Source organism: Oncorhynchus gorbuscha, linkage group LG20 (genome assembly GCF_021184085.1).
Source record: "Oncorhynchus gorbuscha isolate QuinsamMale2020 ecotype Even-year linkage group LG20, OgorEven_v1.0, whole genome shotgun sequence".
Lineage (NCBI taxonomy): Eukaryota > Metazoa > Chordata > Actinopteri > Salmoniformes > Salmonidae > Oncorhynchus > Oncorhynchus gorbuscha.
The window spans coordinates 2098333-2119746 of NC_060192.1; the positions used below are offsets into that span (position 1 = coordinate 2098333).

Below are 21414 nucleotides of genomic sequence, written 5' to 3' on the forward strand. Positions count from 1 at the left end.
GGCTATGCTGCTCATGGTGATGACCGACAGGATACACATCTCAAAGTAACGCAGGTTCACCACGTAGTGGCACAGCCGACGCACCCTGAACAGCAAAGCACAGGCCATCTCGCTAACAGAACACTGAGTTGGACTCAATACAGTAATGCAGAAAATGTCTTACTGCCTTTATAGGTAGAACTATAACTGTTATACTGCACACATATGGGCAAGATAAATTAGAGCCAGCAGGTTCGATGTCTCTGGCCCTGACTTACGGGTTGGTCTGCCCGAACACAAACATGGAGCTGTAGGGTAGAATGTGTTTGGGGCCGTTCTTCAGCTCCTCCTCATCCTCCTCTAAGTTCTTCTTCTCGTTCAGGGGGAGGCTCTCACAGTCTATGTTATTCACTATCAGAGAAAGAAAGAGAGAGAGAGAGAGAGAGAGAGAGAGAGAGAGAGAGAGAGAGAGAGAGAGAGACAGAGAGACAGAGAGAGAGAGAGAGAGAGAGATGAGAGAGAGAGAGAGAGAGAGAGAGAGAGAGAGAGAGAGAGAGAGAGAGAGAGAGAGAGAGAGAGAGAGAGAGAGAGAGAGAGAGAGAGAGATATTGACTTAAGTGTTTCCCCTGCAGCCCATGCCTGACAGGACCATAACACAGTGAGGTACTGACTGAGGTACAGACTGAGGTACTGGATGGGGTACTGACTGGGGTACTGACTGGGGCACAGACTGAGGTACTGACTGAGGTACTGACTGGGGTACTGACTGGAATATTGACGGGGTACTGTCGGAGGTACAGACTGAGGTATAGACTGAGGTATTGACTGAGATACTGAGTGGAATACTGACGGGGTACTGTTGGGGGAACTGACTGAGGTACAGACTGAGGTACTGACTGAGGTACTGACTGAGGTACTGACTGGAGTACTGATGGGGATACTGACTGAGGTACAGACTGGAATACTGGCGGGGTACCGACTGAGGAACTGACTGGGATACTGACTGGGGTACAGACTGGGGTACAAACTGAGGTACTGACTGAGGTACTGACTGAGGTAGTGACTGAGGTAGTGACTGGGGTACAGACTGGGATACAGACTGGGATACAGACTGGGGTACAGACTGAGGTACAGACTGGAATACTGGCGGGGTACTGACAGGGTACTGATGGGGGTACTGACTGAGGTACTGACTGAGGTAGTGACTGGGGTACAGGCTGGAATACTGACTGGGATACAGGCTGGGGTACAGACTGAGGTACAGACTGGAATACTGACGGGTACTGACGGGTACTGGCGGGTACTGACGGGGATACTGACAGGGATACTGATGGGGGTACTGATGGGGATACTGATGGGGATACTGACGGGTACTGATGGGGATACTGACGGGTACTGACGGGTACTGACGGGGATACTGACGGGGATACTGATGGGTACTGATGGGGATACTGACGGGGATACTGATGGGTACTGACGGGTACTGACGGGGATACTGACGGGGCTACTGACGGGTACTGACGGGGATACTGACGGGGATACTGACGGGTACTGATGGGGATACTGACGGGGATACTGATGGGTACTGACGGGTACTGCCGGGGATACTGGCGGGGATACTGACGGGTACTGATGGGGATACTGACGGGGATACTGACGGGGATACTGACGGGTACTGATGGGGATACTGACGGGGGTACTGATGGGTACTGACGGGTACTGACGGGGATACTGACGGGGATACTGACGGGTACTGACGGGTACTGATGGGTACTGATGGGTACTGACGGGTACTGACGGGGATACTGACGGGTACTGACGGGTACTGATGGGTACTGACGGGTACTGACGGGTACTGGTGGGGATACTGATGGGGATACTGACGGGTACTGATGGGTACTGACGGGGATACTGATGGGTACTGATGGGTACTGACGGGGATGCTGACGGGTACTGACGGGTACTGACGGGGATACTGACAGGGGTACTGACGGGTACTGAGGGGTACTGACGGGTACTGACGGGTACTGACGGGGGTACTGACGGGGATACTGACGGGTACTGACGGGTACTGGCGGGGATACTGACGGGGATACTGATGGGTACTGACAGGGATACTGACGGGGATACTGACGGGGATACTGACGGGTATACTGACGGGTACTGACGGGTACTGACGGGGGTACAGATTGGGACACTGACTGGGGTACTGACTGGGTATGATGGTAGTCTCTCTGGGTGGGGCGGTGATGGTGACAGGGATGTGGACAGTGTTGCTGTTGAGGCCTGCCTGGCTGGCTCTGTGGCTGTTCTTCTGGTTGTCTGCATCCTCTTGCTTCTCTCCGGCCTGCAGACCTGCAGGAGGCTGCACAGGGCTGGTGGCCAGGCTCTCCCCTTGAGCGTCCAGTGAAGCTCTGTGGTGACGACATGACAATAGTAAAAAGAGGACACTAAAGCAAATTGAGAATGCGCTGGTCACTCACCTGTGTCCCTGGTCCCAGTCTCCATCTCTCTTTCCATTCTCTCTGCACTCCTCTCCATCCAGAGTTGACTGGGCCCTGACCATGCGGGAGCGGTATCTCCTCCTCTCTCCGTTCCCCTCTCCATTCCCCTCCTTGTGACCCCGGCCCTTCCTCTCCACTCTGGCCCCGTTAGCCAGGGCCCCGTTCCCCTCTCGGGGCTGTCTGTGGGAGTGGTGGTGGCGGTGCTCCCTCTCCTCCCCCCCTCCGTTCACCCCTTCTTCCGGGGATCCAGCCTGGTGATGGTGCCTGTGGCCCTGGCCCCCCTCTCGACTATGGCTCCTCTCCACCTTTCCTTCTTTGGGCCGGGGCCCATCTGGGTGGCAGTGGTCCCTACTGCGGCTGTGGTGGGTGTGATGCCTGCTCTCCCCGTTCTCCCCATTCCTCTCCTTGTGACGGTGGTGCTTGCGGAGTTGTGGGCCGTAGGGGTCTCCTCCCTCTTGCTGGGGGTCTGCTCCATCTCTGTCCTCCTTGGGGGGTCGTGGTTTGTCCCCATTGCCTGGCTCCACCACTAGAGGGCGGTCATTGTGGGTCTTCATATCGGGGCGCAGGTGGAGGGCGGAGGAGACACGCAGGCGTTCCTCTGGGTCCAGCTCGTTGAACAGAGCCTCTGAGCTGGCCCTCAAGTTGTTTTGACGCAGCTGGTTGGTGCGCTGCTCCCACACTGACATAATCTTATTGGTTCTCTGCTGCTCCTTACTGCAGGGTGGATGGACAGGGAAGGGGAGGGAAACCTGTCATTTGTGAAGTTTAAATATGCTCACCTAAACCCTCGACAGGTACACAATGGGCTGCGTCTAAAATAACACCCTAAGCCTTATATAGTGCACTACTTTTGGCCAGAGCCCTGGTCAAAAGCAGTCGACTTTGGAATAGAGTGCCATTTGGAATGCAGGCCATGGCCATGTCTGAGGGACCACGGTTACCATAGTGATGATTTTCTGTGAGGCCTAACAGGCATGTGATGGGTTGCATGGGTGATGTCATTTTCTCCTTGCGTATGCTTCCTGCTTCATCAATTCGCGTGAGTTACTACTATGGATGGAAACAGTTAAGGATGACAATTCTCAAGTATTGTGAGCAGCCAGTACTGACCTGCACAATGGGTCTGCAAGCTGTCATCTCCACCCCCTACCACCAGCATCCAAAACTACCTCACATGTTGACTTTCTAGTTACTTTATTTCTCTGAAAGGTGAGCTATCTTGCCCGACAGACTGGAACACTTGAATACACACAGGGAACAGGAAACATGGGTCTGGTTTTAAGTAACCTTAAAGGGATAATCCACTCAAAAACGTAAATTTAGGTATTTCTTTCACTGTTGACACAGTCCCAAAACGTTCTGCATGTCAGCAATCAGATGTTGAAGATATACAACTTTAAAAATGCTAATTGTCACAGCCAGTGTGATACATTTTGCATCATATAATGCACAACTCATCATACTGGCTATATTTCTGCATGCTTGAATGGCAATAGCTTAGATACACATGAAAACCCCGGGAATCGATAGAACATCATTTAGAGATGTCCAAAAACAATATAACATTCAAAATGGGTGAATCTTTCCTTTAATACCAAGGCCAAACTCTAGTGGATTAGTGTGGAGATGGGAGAGGAATTATAGATTTCAAATAACCCTTTGTGTTCCTTCTGTCATGGGATATGGTAACATCCATAGAATGTGGAATTTGAATACAAGAATGGACATGAACCTTGTTGTTAAGGATTTTAAAAAAGGGTTTTGGTAATGGAGTTGGTACGCTGGTGGCCAACCAGTGCTGTGATAAGATATTGAGTAAAACAATGAATTAAAATATTATCTGCCCAGTATGTTTGTTAGCTAGCTAGCCAGCCAGTTTAGGTGGAATGATTCCAATCATTTTTCTAATTAACTGCCAATATCCCACAGCCAACATTCCATGCAAACAATGCAGTCAACCCACAGCCAAACACTGGTTGACATCGGTTGATTATAGACTTAGACAAGTTGTAAATGAATAAAGCACTGATATTGTATAATACTATAACACTCGCAGCTTTAAAAGAAAACAAACGTATATTTTAGAGGCTATTGATACATAGGACCTGTGTAAACTGTTTCTATAATTATTTGACAATTCTATTAGACAAGTTGTGATATATCAGATGCCTTACTTAAGTAAGTAAAAGCAGGAGATGCATCCCTTGTGCCTCAACTGCCATTTATTCCAATTAAACTGCGTTGGATTTGTCCCTGACCACAATGGCTGCCATGTTCATGCCATTCAGGAACTTTGAGGGTTTATGACATAGCGCCTTCTAGAAATCTAATTGGATATCTATAGTATTATCATGATATGAACAAATCATGATCCTAAGAAATCATTTCAATGATGCTTTCTTTGTACATGTGTTTTTAGATGTGGTTGACTATATTCACCTGTGTGTACAGTAGGAATGTACATGCAGACCTATGTACGTATGTATGTATGACTAGTAAAGTTGCCCCCTTGGTGTCACCTATACCTCAAGACTCGATGGGCGGGGGAGTAGATGAAACAGACAAAAGTAAGTGTCATGTTGTTGGCCTTGGGTAAGGTTTATGACAGTCATAACTACCTCTTCCCCCCTTTTTCATCTCTCTACCCTACTGATGTTACATTTGCAAAACCCTTGGTTAACATAGAGATTCTGGGAACGTCAGAAGTTGGGGGGAAATTAACTATATTCCGGTAATCCGACCAATTGAACATATGCGGTGGTACTTAATGAATATGATGTCAGTTCGGTTGTCATCTGAGACATTCTCATCAATGAGAAGATGACATAAACTCTACAGTGGAAAGTCTACACATCAGAGTTATCGGATTTACATGGAATTGTTGTTCAATTTAAATGTTTGAATATGAAATTATTCGTGATGGGTTTTCATAAGTTTAGGGCTCTGCTCAATCAGTGGCCCGCCCCTGTGAAGGGACATGGGCTATAAAACTTTTCAAGCACGCCCTCCTCTCCCTTCCTATATAAAGCCTTGACGACAATATAACCTCCTGTTCCGAGGATGTGAGGACGGCGGTTCGATGTCAGAATGGTTCAGATAATAACTACAGAACGAAGCCAAAATCAGCGTGAGCTTTGGTTGCGAATGGTATGAACTTTGAACTCTTATTCACTACAGAAGTGATACCTCCTAGCCATTGAGTTAGCAACAGCAGCTGCAAACGCAGGTTACGAAGGAACAGACAGAGTATTCCGTCTACCATACAACGATGTTACTACAACGTATCCAATTTACCAGCAGAGACATTCTTCAAAGGACAAAGGACTCGGTAGGTCAACACGGCCTTCCATCTACCAGCAACCTACCGATGCGCAGCTCAGAGTAAATATTTATTGCATTTTCCTTTTCCAAATGGGCGGTAATTTGGAATGCATAAGATTCTGTATTTATGATAGCACAGCTTCGCCCTTTGTTCCTCAGTCTTCCCGCTCTTTCGCTCAAACCCAGCCTCTTTTCTTTTGTGTAACAAGCTGTCATATCTTTTCCGCCTGCCAGGGACGTTTTCCTTTATGACATAATTTGTAATCAAGTTATGATTTAATTATGTGTATGTGTAATTCTGTGTGATTAGTTAGGTATTTAGTAAATAAATAATTAAGCCCAATTTTGTATTGCTGATTCAACTTGTTAGCCAGGGTTCGTGCAGAACCAAGAATTTACAACTTTCAGACGAGACTGAATTAAGATGACGATTAATATCGACTGCTCTATTGCTGATTCAACTTGTTAGCCAGGGTTCGTGCAGAACCAAGAATTTACAACTTTCAGATGAGACTGAATTAAGATGACGATTAATATTGACTGCTATTGATGTAAAACATTACTAGGTCTTTAAGCGGTTATTCGGAAGATAACAGCTCTATAAATATTATTTCGTGGTGCCCCGACTCTCTAGTTAATTACATTTACATGATTAGCTCAATCAGGTAATATTAATTACGGATAAATTATTTTATAGAATAGCATGTCATATCACTTAATCCGGCATAGCCAAAGACACAACATACGCATAGTAAGACAGACAAACAAGCAACAGACAGACAGGCAAATAAAATATGCAAGGCATAGGCAGTAAGAGAGACATATCGGCCACAAACAGACATGTTAGTGAAATATGTGCTCTTGTTATGAGAGGTATATCACAGTGAACATGAAAAAAATACACACACAAACACACACACAAACTCTTACACACACAAACACATAAACTCTCTCTCTCGCTCTCACACACACACACACACACACACACACACACACACACACACACACACACACACACACACACACACACACACACACACACACACACACACACACACACACACACACACACACACACACACACACACACACACACACACACACACACACACACACACACACACACAGCGAGAGAGAGAGACTTACACCATCAGCACCACACCACAACATTTAGAAATAGGTGTTGTTACTAATTGGTAACAAATGATAACGAAGTGTCAGGCTAAATCAACAATTCAATTGTCTAGTATGGCAGACGACCACTTGGCTACTGTACTATATAGTTTGGCCCTCACTCATAGTGTGTTGAAAAGGAGAAACCGGGGCATAAAAAAACAGAAGCTGTAAAACTGCCAAAGTGCCTGGGGAATTGACTGAGCACAAGGACATTATATATTTATATAGAAATGATTCACTCTCATCACTTCAGGCATCAACACAGTGCAGACGAAACCCGGCGGACAATTACATATCCAATATTCATAAATACAAACACACTTTTACACACATGCACACATTTACACGCATGCATTACACACATACGCGTTTACATACACACGCGCATGCGCACGTACGCACATACACACTCTCTCTTTTGCCTTAACTTCAGCAAATATGACAAGTGTCATTATCTTAAATCTCACTCTATAGTGACAGCCACCAGTGAGCCACCAGTGGATTCTCCAGTTTCAAGCATATCTCAACACTAGGAGGAGTCATGGAGAGAGTGATGAATAGACGGATTGGGACGGCTGGGTGGAGCATGAGGCTAAAGGAGAGATGGAGAAGTGGATGGGGTGAGGAAGAGGGGGTGTCAGAATTGGAAGGAGGGGAAAGAAGAGAGAGGAGCAAGGCAAACTGGGGTAGCAGAGGGAGGCAGGTTTGGGGGAGGAGATGGGGGAGGAGAAGAGAGGGGGGAGTGAGAATATTTTAACAGAGAGCAAAAACTCACGGTGAATGTACGCTGGAGACGGACGAGCTGCGAGAGAGTACTTCTCGATTTTGCTTTACAAAACTGCACATGCAGAAATAAAACAAAAAGACAAATAAAATAAAGGAAGGATAAGACAAGACAAAAGGATGTGGTGGGGAGAGGTGGAAGTCAGTCAAACTCCTCCATAAAGTGTCTGTCTGTCCACCTGTCCCCTCCACGATCATAAAGGACTAGTCTAACAGAGCTACAACTACAGTAGTGGTTAACACTTCAGCAGTGGGAGTAGTGTACACTATACAGTATAGATAGTTTGTAGCTCTGTAATACTGTACATACTGCGGTCAAGCAACTACCAGGGGTGGAATAGAAGCAGATATTGTGGCAAATATTAAAAATAGATACTAAACCCCTTCACTGAAGTGTTACCAAAGACATCAAATTGAAAACATTCTGGAGAAAGTCAACGTAATGGGAGAAATGGCATCAAAGTGGATTTACAAAGTTCAATAAACACAAAGCCTTTCACGTGTTAGCGTGAACTTTTCAATCAAACAGACAATGGTCTTCGTTAAAAACGTCATGATTACTTTTGTGAATAAAATACGATTATGGATTCACTTCATCAAGAGTAAAAAGATTTGTAAAATTGCACATTAGGCAGATATCTCAAATAAAACATTCTCTCAGAAATGGCCTGTATCAACACAGCTTTGAAATAGACTAACAAATGAGCAACGTTAAGGTTTAATCATTCTAGTCTACAACAATCTAAATGAAGATAATGCAATCTGCTACAGAATGTAATCTATTACAGTATGTAATCTGATACAGTGTGTAGTCTGATACAGTATGCAATCTGCTACAGAATGTAATCTATTACAGTATGTAATCTGATACAGTATGTAATCTGATACAGTGTGTTATCTGATACTCTATGTAGTCTTTTACAGTATGTAATCTGTTACAGCATGTAGTCTTTTACAGTATGTAATCTGTTACAGTATGTAATCTGATACAGTATGTTATCTGATGCAGTATGTAGTCTGATACAGCATGTAATCTGCTACAGAATGTAATCTGTTATAGTATGTAGTCTGATACAGTATGTAATCTGTTACAGCATGTAATCTGTTACAGCATGTAATCTGATACGTAATGTTATCTGATACAGCATGTAATCTGTTACAGTATGTTATCTGATACAGTATGTCGTCTGTTACAGTATGTAATCTGATACAGTATGTTATCTAATACAGTATGTAGTCTGTTACAGCATGTAATCTGTTACAGTATGTAATCTGATACAGTATGTAATCTGATACGTAATGTAATCTGATACAGTATGTAATCTGATACGTAATGTAATCTGATACGTAATGTTATCTGCTACAGTATATAATGGCAAATGCATCTTCAAAAGTAATCATCAGGATTTATACAGTAGGCTACTGTCAATCTAAATGTGCTTATTTATTCATATTCTCGGTATACCTAGAACTAAAATCTGGTTTAATTTGGTCAGATGCTCATCTGTCATTGAGAGGTAAATTATTCATTATTTATAATGATTTGGTTTCTTAAACTAAACACCATTCTGACCTGGGCCCGTATCCACAATGTGCCTCCGAGTGCTGATCTAGGATCAGGTCCCCCCTATCCATATAATCTTATCCATTAGGATCTTAAAGACAAAACTGATCAGTATTCCTGCTCTGAGGGTCTGCATCAATACGTACCCTGGTCATTGTGGTCACAGTCAGGACACAGAGGCCATGTCATATCCATCTAATAAACCATGTGTCCTACCTGGGCTGAGACTGACATTACTGATGCATGGGCATGTACAAACCAATGACTTTTTGACCGTCAAAATGTTTTGTCAATATTCGTTATGTTGTCAATAGAGGGCCAAGCTCATCTCTCACCTAATGCATAATGGCATCCTTAATGCCTAGTGATGAATTAGTCCTAAAGCCAATACCAGTGGTGAGAGGGTATGGCTGTGTGGTTAGATACAATAACTAGGTTACAGGAGATTGTTGATGTTGACAATGTTCTGACTGACTCCCTCAGACTCCAGTGGATGACTCAGTCATATCGATGTTCACTAAATGAGAGCGAAAGGCCGAGGAAACGAATGCTGATTGGATATCAGTTTCAGATCAAGCATCCACTCCTGTCAATATCTAATTGGTGATGTATACGACATGGCACATATAAGGAATAGGATGCCAATTGAGACATTGTCTGTGTCACCTCTTCCACCTCAGTATGGGGGGAGGATAACGGATGGGCTCCCGGTTCTGTAAGGCAATCATGGCCAACATTACAACGCAATTGGGGGGATAGAGAAGGATGGTAGTCAAAGCTCACACGTAGATAGAAACATATACACAGAAGTTTACAGTTTAGTCATTTAGGAGACACTTTGTTCCAGAGCGACTGACAGGAGCTGTTAGGGTTAACAGACAGATTTTTCACCTAGTCGCCTCCGGGATTTGAACCAGTGATGTTACAGTTACTGACCCAGAGCTCTTTACCAATAGGCTACCTTCCCCCCCGTAGACATGTCAATCGTGTAGTTAGGAGAATACACATGGACAGAGGCAATATCACAACAGAGCTACTTTGAGAGACAGTGTTCAGAGCCAAGACACCAACATCAACAGCACTATGACAAAGGGCAGAACAAGCTATATCTGATACCTCACAATATAACGACAGGCTGATGTCAGAATGGGAGGGAACACGGAAGGAAGAGACCATGTTTGGGGAGCACAGAGGGGACTGGAATATTAGACTTACACAGCGATGGAGATGTTAGCTGCTGACACGGGGCTGACCTCCTTCACCTCCATGGCCTTCTGCAGGGCCAGCTTCTTATTGGCTTCTTCCTCCTGCTTCTCCTCATCCTGGACCAATAAACCAGAAGGGATGGGTAACCAAGGGTCATTTTATTCAGAAAAAAAACAGAAAAGGTTCCCAGGGTAGGACATGGTTCCTCAGCCTTACCTTGGTGAGCTCCTGTGCATTGGCGAGGTTGTCGACGGCGATAGCCAAGAAGACGTTCAGGAGAGTGTCTGGTTGGAACTAAACTCAGGAAAATATTTGACACAATAGTAGTGGCTTTCACGGCTAAGCCATGGTACACTGCAAGCAAACACGTGGACCATCAGCAACAGACTAGATGGCATGCCATTAAAAAGGGTTACAGTATCACTCAAACTCAGAATTCACTGGGGGAACCCTTCTAGGGGGGGTCCGGGAGCATGCCCCCCCAGAAATAAATGTTCAAAATGTACAGCTCTCATTTCATGACATGAGATATTTCTATTTCACTCCATAAATGCTTCACGCAGATGAAATCTCTGATATCCATGCAATGGCACGACTTAGGATCAGAGAGGATACAGTTTCCAAAGAGTGTGAGGACGATGAAGTAGACCGAGGAGAACATTCCCCGCCGCACGCCCCCCTGAGACTCAATGCCATGATACATTACTGCATTCCAATCCTCGCCAGTCAGAATCTGACGTTGATCATAGAAAGATGAAGAACACGCAAATTATTCATCATAAATTAACAAAATATTGAGTTAATCCGGCAGCATCAAAAGTTCAGCGGTTAATGACTTTCAAAGGTCTAACACGGGCTAATAGAAAGATGAGTCATTTGGAGACAAAGAGTAGACCACTACATTTCACTAATTACAAACTATCTTTGTTCAACACACAATTCTTTCAACTAGTCCAACATTCCAAAGGACACAGCTCCAAAGTGAAAGTTGGGTAAATAAAAGGACAGAAGTAGAGACAGGATGTACCTGGAAGACGGTGAGAATGGCCGCCGGGAAGGTATCAAAGTTGGTCGTCGGCGTCTCCTCTTCGAAATTAAACCTTGGAGAAAGGACAATGAAACACATCGAGTCACACTGAAGACACCTGGCTTGAGAGTTGACAGAGAGGACGTTCAGAATCAGATACATTGGCTTCCATCCAGGTTCCATCCAGGTTGGAGTGTAGTGACTCTAGTGGTCACAGCAGATGAAATGGGATAGATCGGATATGCTACACCAACCCTGAATTACTGAAAATCTGCCAACTGACATCAACTGACATCAACTCTTTGAAGTAAAACCTGCTCTAACTAACTCAACGCAACAACAGCTTTCCATTATGCCGTGTCTCAGTACACATACACATAGTATGTGCACCGAAAGCTTCAAAAAATGTTTTCTGTGCATGGAAAGGATTCCATCAGAAATACCCACACATTACAACAACAGTCAAAGAGAACCGCTGCATTGAACAATGATTGATTTCCTTTACTTTCATTGTTTGAGTGGTTTCTTTGTGGAGATGACAGGACAGTATTATGTGCATATATGTGCCTCCCCAATGTGAGGTTCCAAGGCTTCAGGTGAGGATTGGCCTATAGGAGATGGCTATGAAGGTTGTTTTATATGACAGTCATGAAGTAATACAGAGCCATGGAACAACAGGAGACACAAGTCACCAGGGAGGGAGCCACACAAGTCACCAGGGAGGGAGCCACACAAGTCACCAGGGAGGGAGCCACACAAGTCACCAGGGAGGGAGCCACACAAGTCACCAGGGAGGGAGCCACACAAGTCACCAGGGAGGGAGCCACACAAGTCACCAGGGAGGGAGCCACACAAGTCACCAGGGAGGGAGCCACACAAGTCACCAGGGAGGGAGCCACACAAGTCACCAGGGAGGGAGCCACACAAGTCACCAGGGAGGGAGCCACACAAGTCACCAGGGAGGGAGCCACATAAGTCCACAGCTCCAACCTTCTCATCACTCCTGGTGTGACGCCTGAACTATCTCCATGGTATTGTGCAGAGAAACAGACAAGGGTTGGGTGTCCCAACAGGCATCTTATTCATTTTCCATCAATAGTAGTGCACTAGAATAAAAAGAGGGTTTCATTTGGGACGCACCCAGAGAACGAGGACAGGTAGAAGAGACCTGAGCCTCCGAGGCCCAGAGAACGAGGACAGGTAGAAGAGAGTTGAGCATCCGAGGCCCAGAGAACGAGGACAGGTAGAAGAGACCTGAGCCTCCGAGGCCCAGAGAACGAGGACAGGTAGAAGAGACCTGAGCATCCGAGGCCCAGAGAACGAGGACAGGTAGAAGAGACCTGAGCATCCGAGGTAGTTTTGGAGTCTATTTTTCATGTTCTGTTTTCCTCTCCTGTGTGTCAGTAGCTGTGACTATAGCTATGAACTATAATAGAACATAATAATATATATATAATATAATAGAACATACACGTATCAATGTCTTCTGAAGCCCCCATTGATGTATGACCACAAGCTTTCACAAAACAAGACCGGTCCAACGTCTCCATGACAAGCAACACAAATCAAGACCGGTCCAACTTCTCCATGACAAGCAACACAAAACAAGACCGGTCCAACTTCTCCATGACAAGCAACACAAAACAAGACCGGTCCAACTTCTCCATGACAAGCAACACAAATCAAGACCGGTCCAACTTCTCCGTGACAAGCAACACAAATCAAGACCGGTCCAACTTCTCCATGACAAGCAACACAAAACAAGACCGGTCCAACTTCTCCATGACAAGCAACACAAAACAAGACCGGTCCAACTTCTCCATGACAAGCAACACAAAACAAGACCGGTCCAACTTCTCCAACTGACAAGCAACACAAATCAAGACCGGTCCAACTTCTCCATGACAAGCAACACAAAACAAGACCGGTCCAACTTCTCCATGACAAGCAACACAAAACAAGACCGGTCCAACTTCTCCATGACAAGCAACACAAAACAAGACCGGTCCAACTTCTCCATGACAAGCAACACAAAACAAGACCGGTCCAAATGACAAGAACACAAAACAAGACCGGTCCAACGTCTCCATGACAAGCAACACAAAACAAGACCGGTCCAACGTCTCCATGACAAGCAACACAAAACAAGACCGGTCCAACGTCTCCATGACAAGCAACACAAAACAAGACCGGTCCAACGTCTCCATCCAACACAAAACAAGACAAGCTCCATGACAAGCAAAAAAACAAGACCGGTCCAACGTCTCCATGACAAGCAACACAAAACAAGACCGGTCCAACGTCTCCATGACAAGCAACACAAAACAAGACCGGTCCAACGTCTCCATGACAAGCAACACAAAACAAGACCGGTCCAACTTCTCCATGACAAGCAACACAAAACAAGACCGGTCCAACGTCTCCATGACAAGCAACACAAAACAAGACCGGTCCAACGTCTTCGTGACAAGCAACACAAAACAAGACCGGTCCAACTTCTCCATGACAAGCAACACAAATCTCAGTGGAATAGAGGCTGAAAACAGATACATTTAAATTGTTGAAATAAACCATATAGATTGTCAGAAAAGGAAACAAGCTCAAGTATTTTAAAATGTATCCTGCTGTCACTTGATTACACAACTGCCACCAGTATCACATTCATTGATTGGTGCAGATACTGACCGTGTCATATAAAGTGTATATTATCGTGTGTATTTATTCTATTTTTAGGTGTACTTTATTATTTCTCATGTGTATTTCTTTATATGACGTAGTATAACCAACCTGTTAAGGAAGAGATTGCAAATGTTTCGCTGTACTGTTTACACCTGCTGTATCCTGTGACAAATAAACTCAGATTTTATATTTGATTCTAAACTTTGTGTACACATGTTGTGATTCACTGTAGCAGCAAACACATTCACAAGGTTATCCAGGTCAGTTGTATGACCTTACCAATCCCATGCACACAAAAGGAAAAATGCTCTGTCAAGTCGTCAACCCCATGTTCAAAGGACTCCCTGCCCTTTGAGGAACAAACCTGACAAAACCTGAGTCTGCAGTCTCGAAACTGAAGAAGACGTGACGAAGTGAGAGAAGGAAAGGTACAACGGTGGGGTGTGTAGTTATATCCCACAGAACAAGAATAAAACACCAACGGACAGATACATGCTACCTATGACACTATGACCATTCACTGCTAACACAGTAAAACACTGACCATCCCCTGCGCCCAACTGGTCATGTGTCTACATTTTATACAGTACATGTGTGCAGAGTCAGACAAGATGCACATTTTCAAAGGAGTGCTGTTTTTCAAACAGTATCGTCAATGATTTAACAATAGCTCCAATGAAAACACTGTTGATTGACTTACCTTGGCACCTGCAAAAGCCATTACATACAGTCATATGCGTGTCATTTGAGATGGGCATTCAGGTTGTTGCTTTCCCCTTATCCTTTGAACACTCGGAAGTTCTGACCAGGTTGCACGATAACCCCAATGACTAATTATAAATGGATTACTATAGATAGACTTGCAATGTACACTTGAGAAATTGCTGTGGTAGAGACAGTCCTGGAACCCTTTGAGCAGGTCACTGTGTAGCACAAACTCCCGTAGCCCTCCAAGGTGGGAGCCCATGATCTTTGGGGAGCCCCATTCTTTAGGTTTATTGGTTGGGGTGCCCCCGGAGGTCGGGCCCCCCAGATAGCATATGAACATATCATAAGCCATAAAATAAATGTGTAGAATAGCAGGAAATGCACTTTGAAAGTTCAACATTTTCTCTCAGCATCATGACAAAATGTGTAGAATAGCAGGAAATGCACTTTGAAAGTTCAACATTTTCTCTCAGCATCATGACAAAATGTGTAGAATAGCAGGAAATGCACTTTGAAAGTTCAACATTTTCTCTCAGCATCATGACAAAATGTGTAGAATAGCAGGAAATGTACTTTGAAAGTTCAACATTTTCTCTCAGCATCATGACAAAATGTGTAGAATAGCAGGAAATGCACTTTGAAAGTTCAACATTTTCTCTCAGCATCATGACAAAATGTGTAGAATAGCAGGAAATGCACTTTGAAAGTTCAACATTTTCTCTCAGCATCATGACAAAATGTGTAGAATAGCAGGAAATGCACTTTGAAAGTTCAACATTTTCTCTCAGCATCATGACAAAATGTGTAGAATAGCAGGAAATGCACTTTGAAAGTTCAACATTTTCTCTCAGCATCATGACAAAATGTGTAGAATAGCAGGAAATGTACTTTGAAAGTTCAACATTTTCTCTCAGCATCATGACAAAATGTGTAGAATAGCAGGAAATGCACTTTGAAAGTTCAACATTTTCTCTCAGCATCATGACAAAATGTGTAGAATAGCAGGAAATGCACTTTGAAAATAAATGCCCTTGTCTGGAGCAAAGGATCCCAATTGTAAATCTCCAAAAAAGTGTTTAAAATTCGAAAAACTGCAGATAATGGATATTAATTGAAAAAAAGATCTTATGTAGTTTCTTGCAATAGCCCTCTGTGACTTATTTCTCTCAAAACTGTGATTCCAAAGAAATGTGTCCAGAGATTTGGTGAACTCTGTCAGACTTGTCAAAAATCCTAAATGAAACAGGAATGAGCAGGGCCAGCTATACAATAAGGACCCCTTTATTCATGTCTTTACATTACTTAATCATGTTCTCAATGCATGCCACAAAGTTCTCTACTTTTGATAGATTTAAACAAACGAAATTGGAATCAGCATGGTCATAACCATAAACTGTCAACTCCATCTGCCTGATAGAATATGATTTTCGGTCCAACGATGTTACATTTAATTAGGTTTTAGAGTCGAAGCAACTACCCTGTATACACCTTGAATGAAGAATAATAATATTTGTGTCACTGTTCGGCAACATATGCCTAAACAACTGAAGTATTTGTTGTGCCAGAACTAAGGGACAGCTTTATAAATGTAGTTTTATGTTCTAAATCTAGAATTACATCCCAAAATGCAAACGAAATTAGCCCTTTTTAACATTTTATAGTGCTATGAGGAAAAAAAAGGCGTTTGGAGATTTGTATTACATATTTGAATAATGTAATGTTAGAATTAAACTATCAAGGCCTTTAAACATTTGTTGGACAATATTTGTACAAATGAAAATACCTTTCAGGGGGTCTGACAGAGTTGATATAAAGTTAGTTGCATTTTATGAAACAAAATATATAATAATTAGGAGGTTGTTCCTCTAAATAGCTGATACTTTGGTCTATCAAAATACATATTTCAAATGTTGTTAATATTTAGACAAATATTTGTATAAATTTGTTTGAGACTGTCCCGTCTTTCAATAATACCTGAGCTATGAACAGCAACATTTCCTCTCAGCCTCATGGCAACATTTGTAAAATAGCCTGAGATGAGCTATAATTCTGCACGTTTCTCTCCACCCTTTGCTCAGACCTGCGATACCCCACTGATGGAAGAGCATCAGAATGGAAGTGATGGCGTGAGGACAAAGCAGTAGAGGAGCGGTTGGATTGGGAAGAGGGCAAATATGGTTACCACAGCAACCAGCTTTATAAATGACTCCTGATATACCCTGCTTAGAGAAGTGGTGGTGGTGGTGGTGTGTGTGTTTGTGTGTGTGCGAGAGATAGTAAGTGTCGGAGTGGTAAGTTCAATCAGCTGGATTGTCCACCCGCAAATATGTAGCCGTGGTCTTTTCCATCGTTCCCCCTTTCTCTCTCTTGGTTGGCAAGATGAACCTAGGCTGCACACCGGAGGCAGTGCTCTGGGGCCGATGTGCAGACCTCCACAGTGTTTACTCTGATAATAGGGATTTGATGTTGTTTCGCTCCCACAAGGCATCTTCAGGCACTTCATTTAATCAATCCTCAAACAGAAGCTTGTGAGAGCAGGCTCTGACACAACGTGATGTGCATCTGGCTCTGCTCTGTGGAGAAAGAGAGGAATATGCTCTAGTTTAACACAGGAAGGGATACAGAGTGCGGCAACAGTCCTCTAGACTAGAGTATTTCCCAAAAGCATGTAGGAGGAATATGATATGTAGCACAGAAACCAAAAGGTCACTGGTTTGAATCCCTGAGCCAAAGAGATCATAGGCACTTAACTGTAATTGCACCTGTAAGTTGCTCTGAAGAGTGTCTGCTGAAATGACCCCAAAAATATAGAACACCATCTCTATCTAATAGAGGAGGTAATAATCAGATGGTAATATGAAGAAAAACTAATTCCAACTGCATTATCTTTTTTATTTATTTTTTATCTTATCTTTCTGTCCTACCCATTGTTCGTATTAGCATTTGATTTGAGCTTCTCACATATCCCCTGCTGGTGGTGATGTCCTGCAGACATTCACATCTCTGCAGACTCTCAAATGCTTTACTTTCCCTTCCTCCATGGATTTTACTGAGAGATTTGTCTGGGGTTGGCTGATAGAGGTGCGACTGCTGCAGTGTATAATCGCCTCAATCATTAGCTGTCTGAGTATAGATATTGAAGTCTGTTTATGCCTTGTCTCTGCCTCCCAGGTGTTTTTACATGGAGTCGGGACACAGGTGGATAGCATAAGACAAGAACAATGGATCCAGAGTCATCCATTAACTGAAAAAACAAGTCGTTTCGTGCAACAGCCCTCTGCGACTTTAACCTTTTTCCTAATATCTCTAACAGTCGCCCCCAGCGTGAGTTTTTTTAATGAAAGTGATGTCAAACTGCACTCACTGTTCCAAAATGGGATTGTTACACAATGGGACAGTTAACTCACGCTGCCTTCAAACCAAGGCAGTTCACCCACGCTGCCTTCAAACCAAGGCAGTTAACCAACGCTGCCTTCAAACCAAGGCAGTTAACCCACGCTGCCTTCAAACCAAGGCAGTTAACCCACGCTGCCTTCAAACCAAGGCAGTTAACCCACGCTGCCTTCAAACCAAGGCAGTTAACCCACGCTGCCTTCAAACCAAGGCAGTTAACCCACGCTGCCTTCAAACCAAGGCAGTTAACCCACGCTCCCTTCAAACCAAGGCAGTTAACCCACGCTGCCTTCAAACCAAGGCAGTTAACCCACACTGCCTTCAAACCAAGGCAGTTAACCCACGCTGCCTTCAAACCAAGGCAGTTAACCCACACTGCCTTCAAACCAAGGCAGTTAACCAACACTGCCTTCAAACCAAGGCAGTTAACCCACGCTGCCTTCAAACCAAGGCAGTTAACCCACACTGCCTTCAAACCAAGGCAGTTAACCCACGCTGCCTTCAAACCAAGGCAGTTAACCCACGCTGCCTTCAAACCAAGGCAGTTAACTCACGCTCCCTTCAAACCAAGGCAGTTAACCCACACTGCCTTCAAACCAAGGCAGTTAACCCACGCTCCCTTCAAACCAAGGCAGTTAACCCACGCTGCCTTCAAACCAAGGCAGTTAACCCACGCTGCCTTCAAACCAAGGCAGTTAACCCACGCTGCCTTCAAACCAAGGCAGTTAACCCACACTGCCTTCAAACCAAGGCAGTTAACCCACGCTGCCTTCAAACCAAGGCAGTTAACCCACGCTGCCTTCAAACCAAGGCAGTTAACCCACACTGCCTTCAAACCAAGGCAGTTAACCCACGCTGCCTTCAAACCAAGGCAGTTAACCCACGCTGCCTTCAAACCAAGGCAGTTAACCCACGCTGCCTTCAAACCAAGGCAGTTAACCCACGCTGCCTTCTAACCAAGGCAGTTAACCCATGCTGCCTTCAAACCAAGGCAGTTAACCCACGCTGCCTTCAAACCAAGGCAGTTAACCCACGCTGCCTTCAAACCAAGGCATGCTGCCTGCTAATTTTCTATAGGCTATGTTTCAATTTTTCAATTTCTAATAATTTTCTAACAAGTTTTATTTTCAAACAACATTGTGTTCCACCTCCTCATTAATTAACATAAGAAGTAGCCCATTTCACTGTTGTGGACTATTTATGTTTGAGGCTTTACTGGGTCGGACAGACTTCTCTCTTTGACAAGTGCCAAAGCACTTCCCCAGTGTTTCCCCAGATCAAGTATGGAGACATTTGTGCATCTCTAGTCAGGAGGCCTTGCACAAACTTTTCCCCCTGGCACATTTTCTGGCTGGCGCCCGCATTGCCTTCGTTGTTGATGGACTTTGGACATGTGTGCGTTCCTATCAAAGTAAGTGCCTTATTTTCTGTAAATTGTGTTGTCTTTTCTGCTGTAGCATACTGCATGTACAGTGACTTCGGAAGGTATTCAGACCCCTTGAATTTTTCCACATTGTGTTACGTTACAGTCTTATTCAAAAATGCATTAAATAGTTTTCCCCCCCTCAACAATCCACACACAACACCCCATAATGACAAAGCAAAAACAGTTTTTGGGGAAAAATTTAGCAAAAAAAAGTGAAATATGACGTTTACATAAGGACTCAGACCCTTTACTCAATACTTTGTTGAAGCACCTTTGGCAGCGACTTTAGCATTGAGTCATCTTGGGTGGTACGCTACAAGCTTAGCACATCTGCATTTGGGGAGTTTCTCCCATTCTTCTCTGCAGATCCTCTCAAGCTCTGTCAGGTTGGATGGGGAGCATTGCAGCACAGCTATTTTCAGCTCTCTCCAGAGATGTTAGATCAAGTTCAGATCCCGGCTCTGACTGGGCCACTCAATGACATTCAGCGACTTGTCCCGAAGCCACTCCTGCATTGTCTGGTCTGTGTGTTTAGGGTTGTTGTCCTGTTGAAAGGTGAACCTTCGCCACAGTCTAAGGTCCTGCACACTGGAGTAGGTTTTCAAGGATCTCTCTGTACTTTGCTCCGTTCATCTTTGCCTCGATCCTAACTAGTCTCCCAGTTCCTGCCGCTGAAAAACATCCCCAAAGCATGATGCTGCCACCACCATTCTTCACCAGAGGGATGGTGCCAGGTTTTCTCCAGATGTGACGCTTGGCTTTCAGGCCAAAGAGTTCAATCGTAGTTTAATCAGACCAGAGAATGTTGTTTCTCATGATGTCTTTAGGTGCCTTTTGGCAAAAATCCAAGCGGATTTATGTTCCTTTTACTGAGGAGTGACTTCTGTCTGGCCATTCTACCATAAAGGCCTGATTGGTGGAGTGCTGCAGAGATGGTTGTCCTTCTGGAAGGTTCTTTCATCTCCACAGAGAAACTATAGAGCTCTGTCAGAGTGACCATCGGGTTCTTGTTCACCTCCCTGCCCAAGGCGATTCTCCCCCGAATACTCAGTTTGGCCAGGCGGCAAGCTCTAGAAAGAGTCTTGGTGGTTCCAAACTTCTTCCATTTAAGAATGATGGAGGCCACTGTGTTCTTGGGGACCTTCAATGCTGAATACATTTTTTGGTACCCTTCCCCAGATCTGTGCCTCGTCGCAATCCTGTCTCGGATCTCTACAGACAATTCCTTGGACGTCATTGGTTGATTTTTGCTCTGACATGCACCGTCAACTGTGTGACCTTATATAGACAGGTGTATGGCTTTCCAAATCATGTCCAATCAATTGAATTTACCACAGGTGGACTCCAAGTTGTAGAAACATCTCATGGATGATCAATGGAAACAGAATGCAGCTGAGCTCAATTTCAAGTCTCATAGCAAAGGGTCTGATTACTGATGTAAATAAGTTATTTCTGTTTTGTATTTTTAATACATTTGCAAAAATGTTTTAAAAATGTTTTTTTTTTCTTTCGCTTTGTCATTATGGGGAATTGTGTGTAGATTGCTGAGGACATTTTTTCATTTAGTCCATCTTTGAATAAGGCTGTAACGTAAAACAAAATGTGGAAAAAGTCAAGGGGTCTGAATAATTTCCTGAAGGCATTGTAT

At 44.2% G+C, this 21414-nt stretch overlaps 1 pseudogene; it reads right to left on the reverse strand.

Moving 5' to 3' along the window:
* The window catches only part of LOC124006935, a 230217-nt pseudogene that overhangs the window by 62985 nt on the left and 145818 nt on the right, over window positions 1-21414 (reverse strand).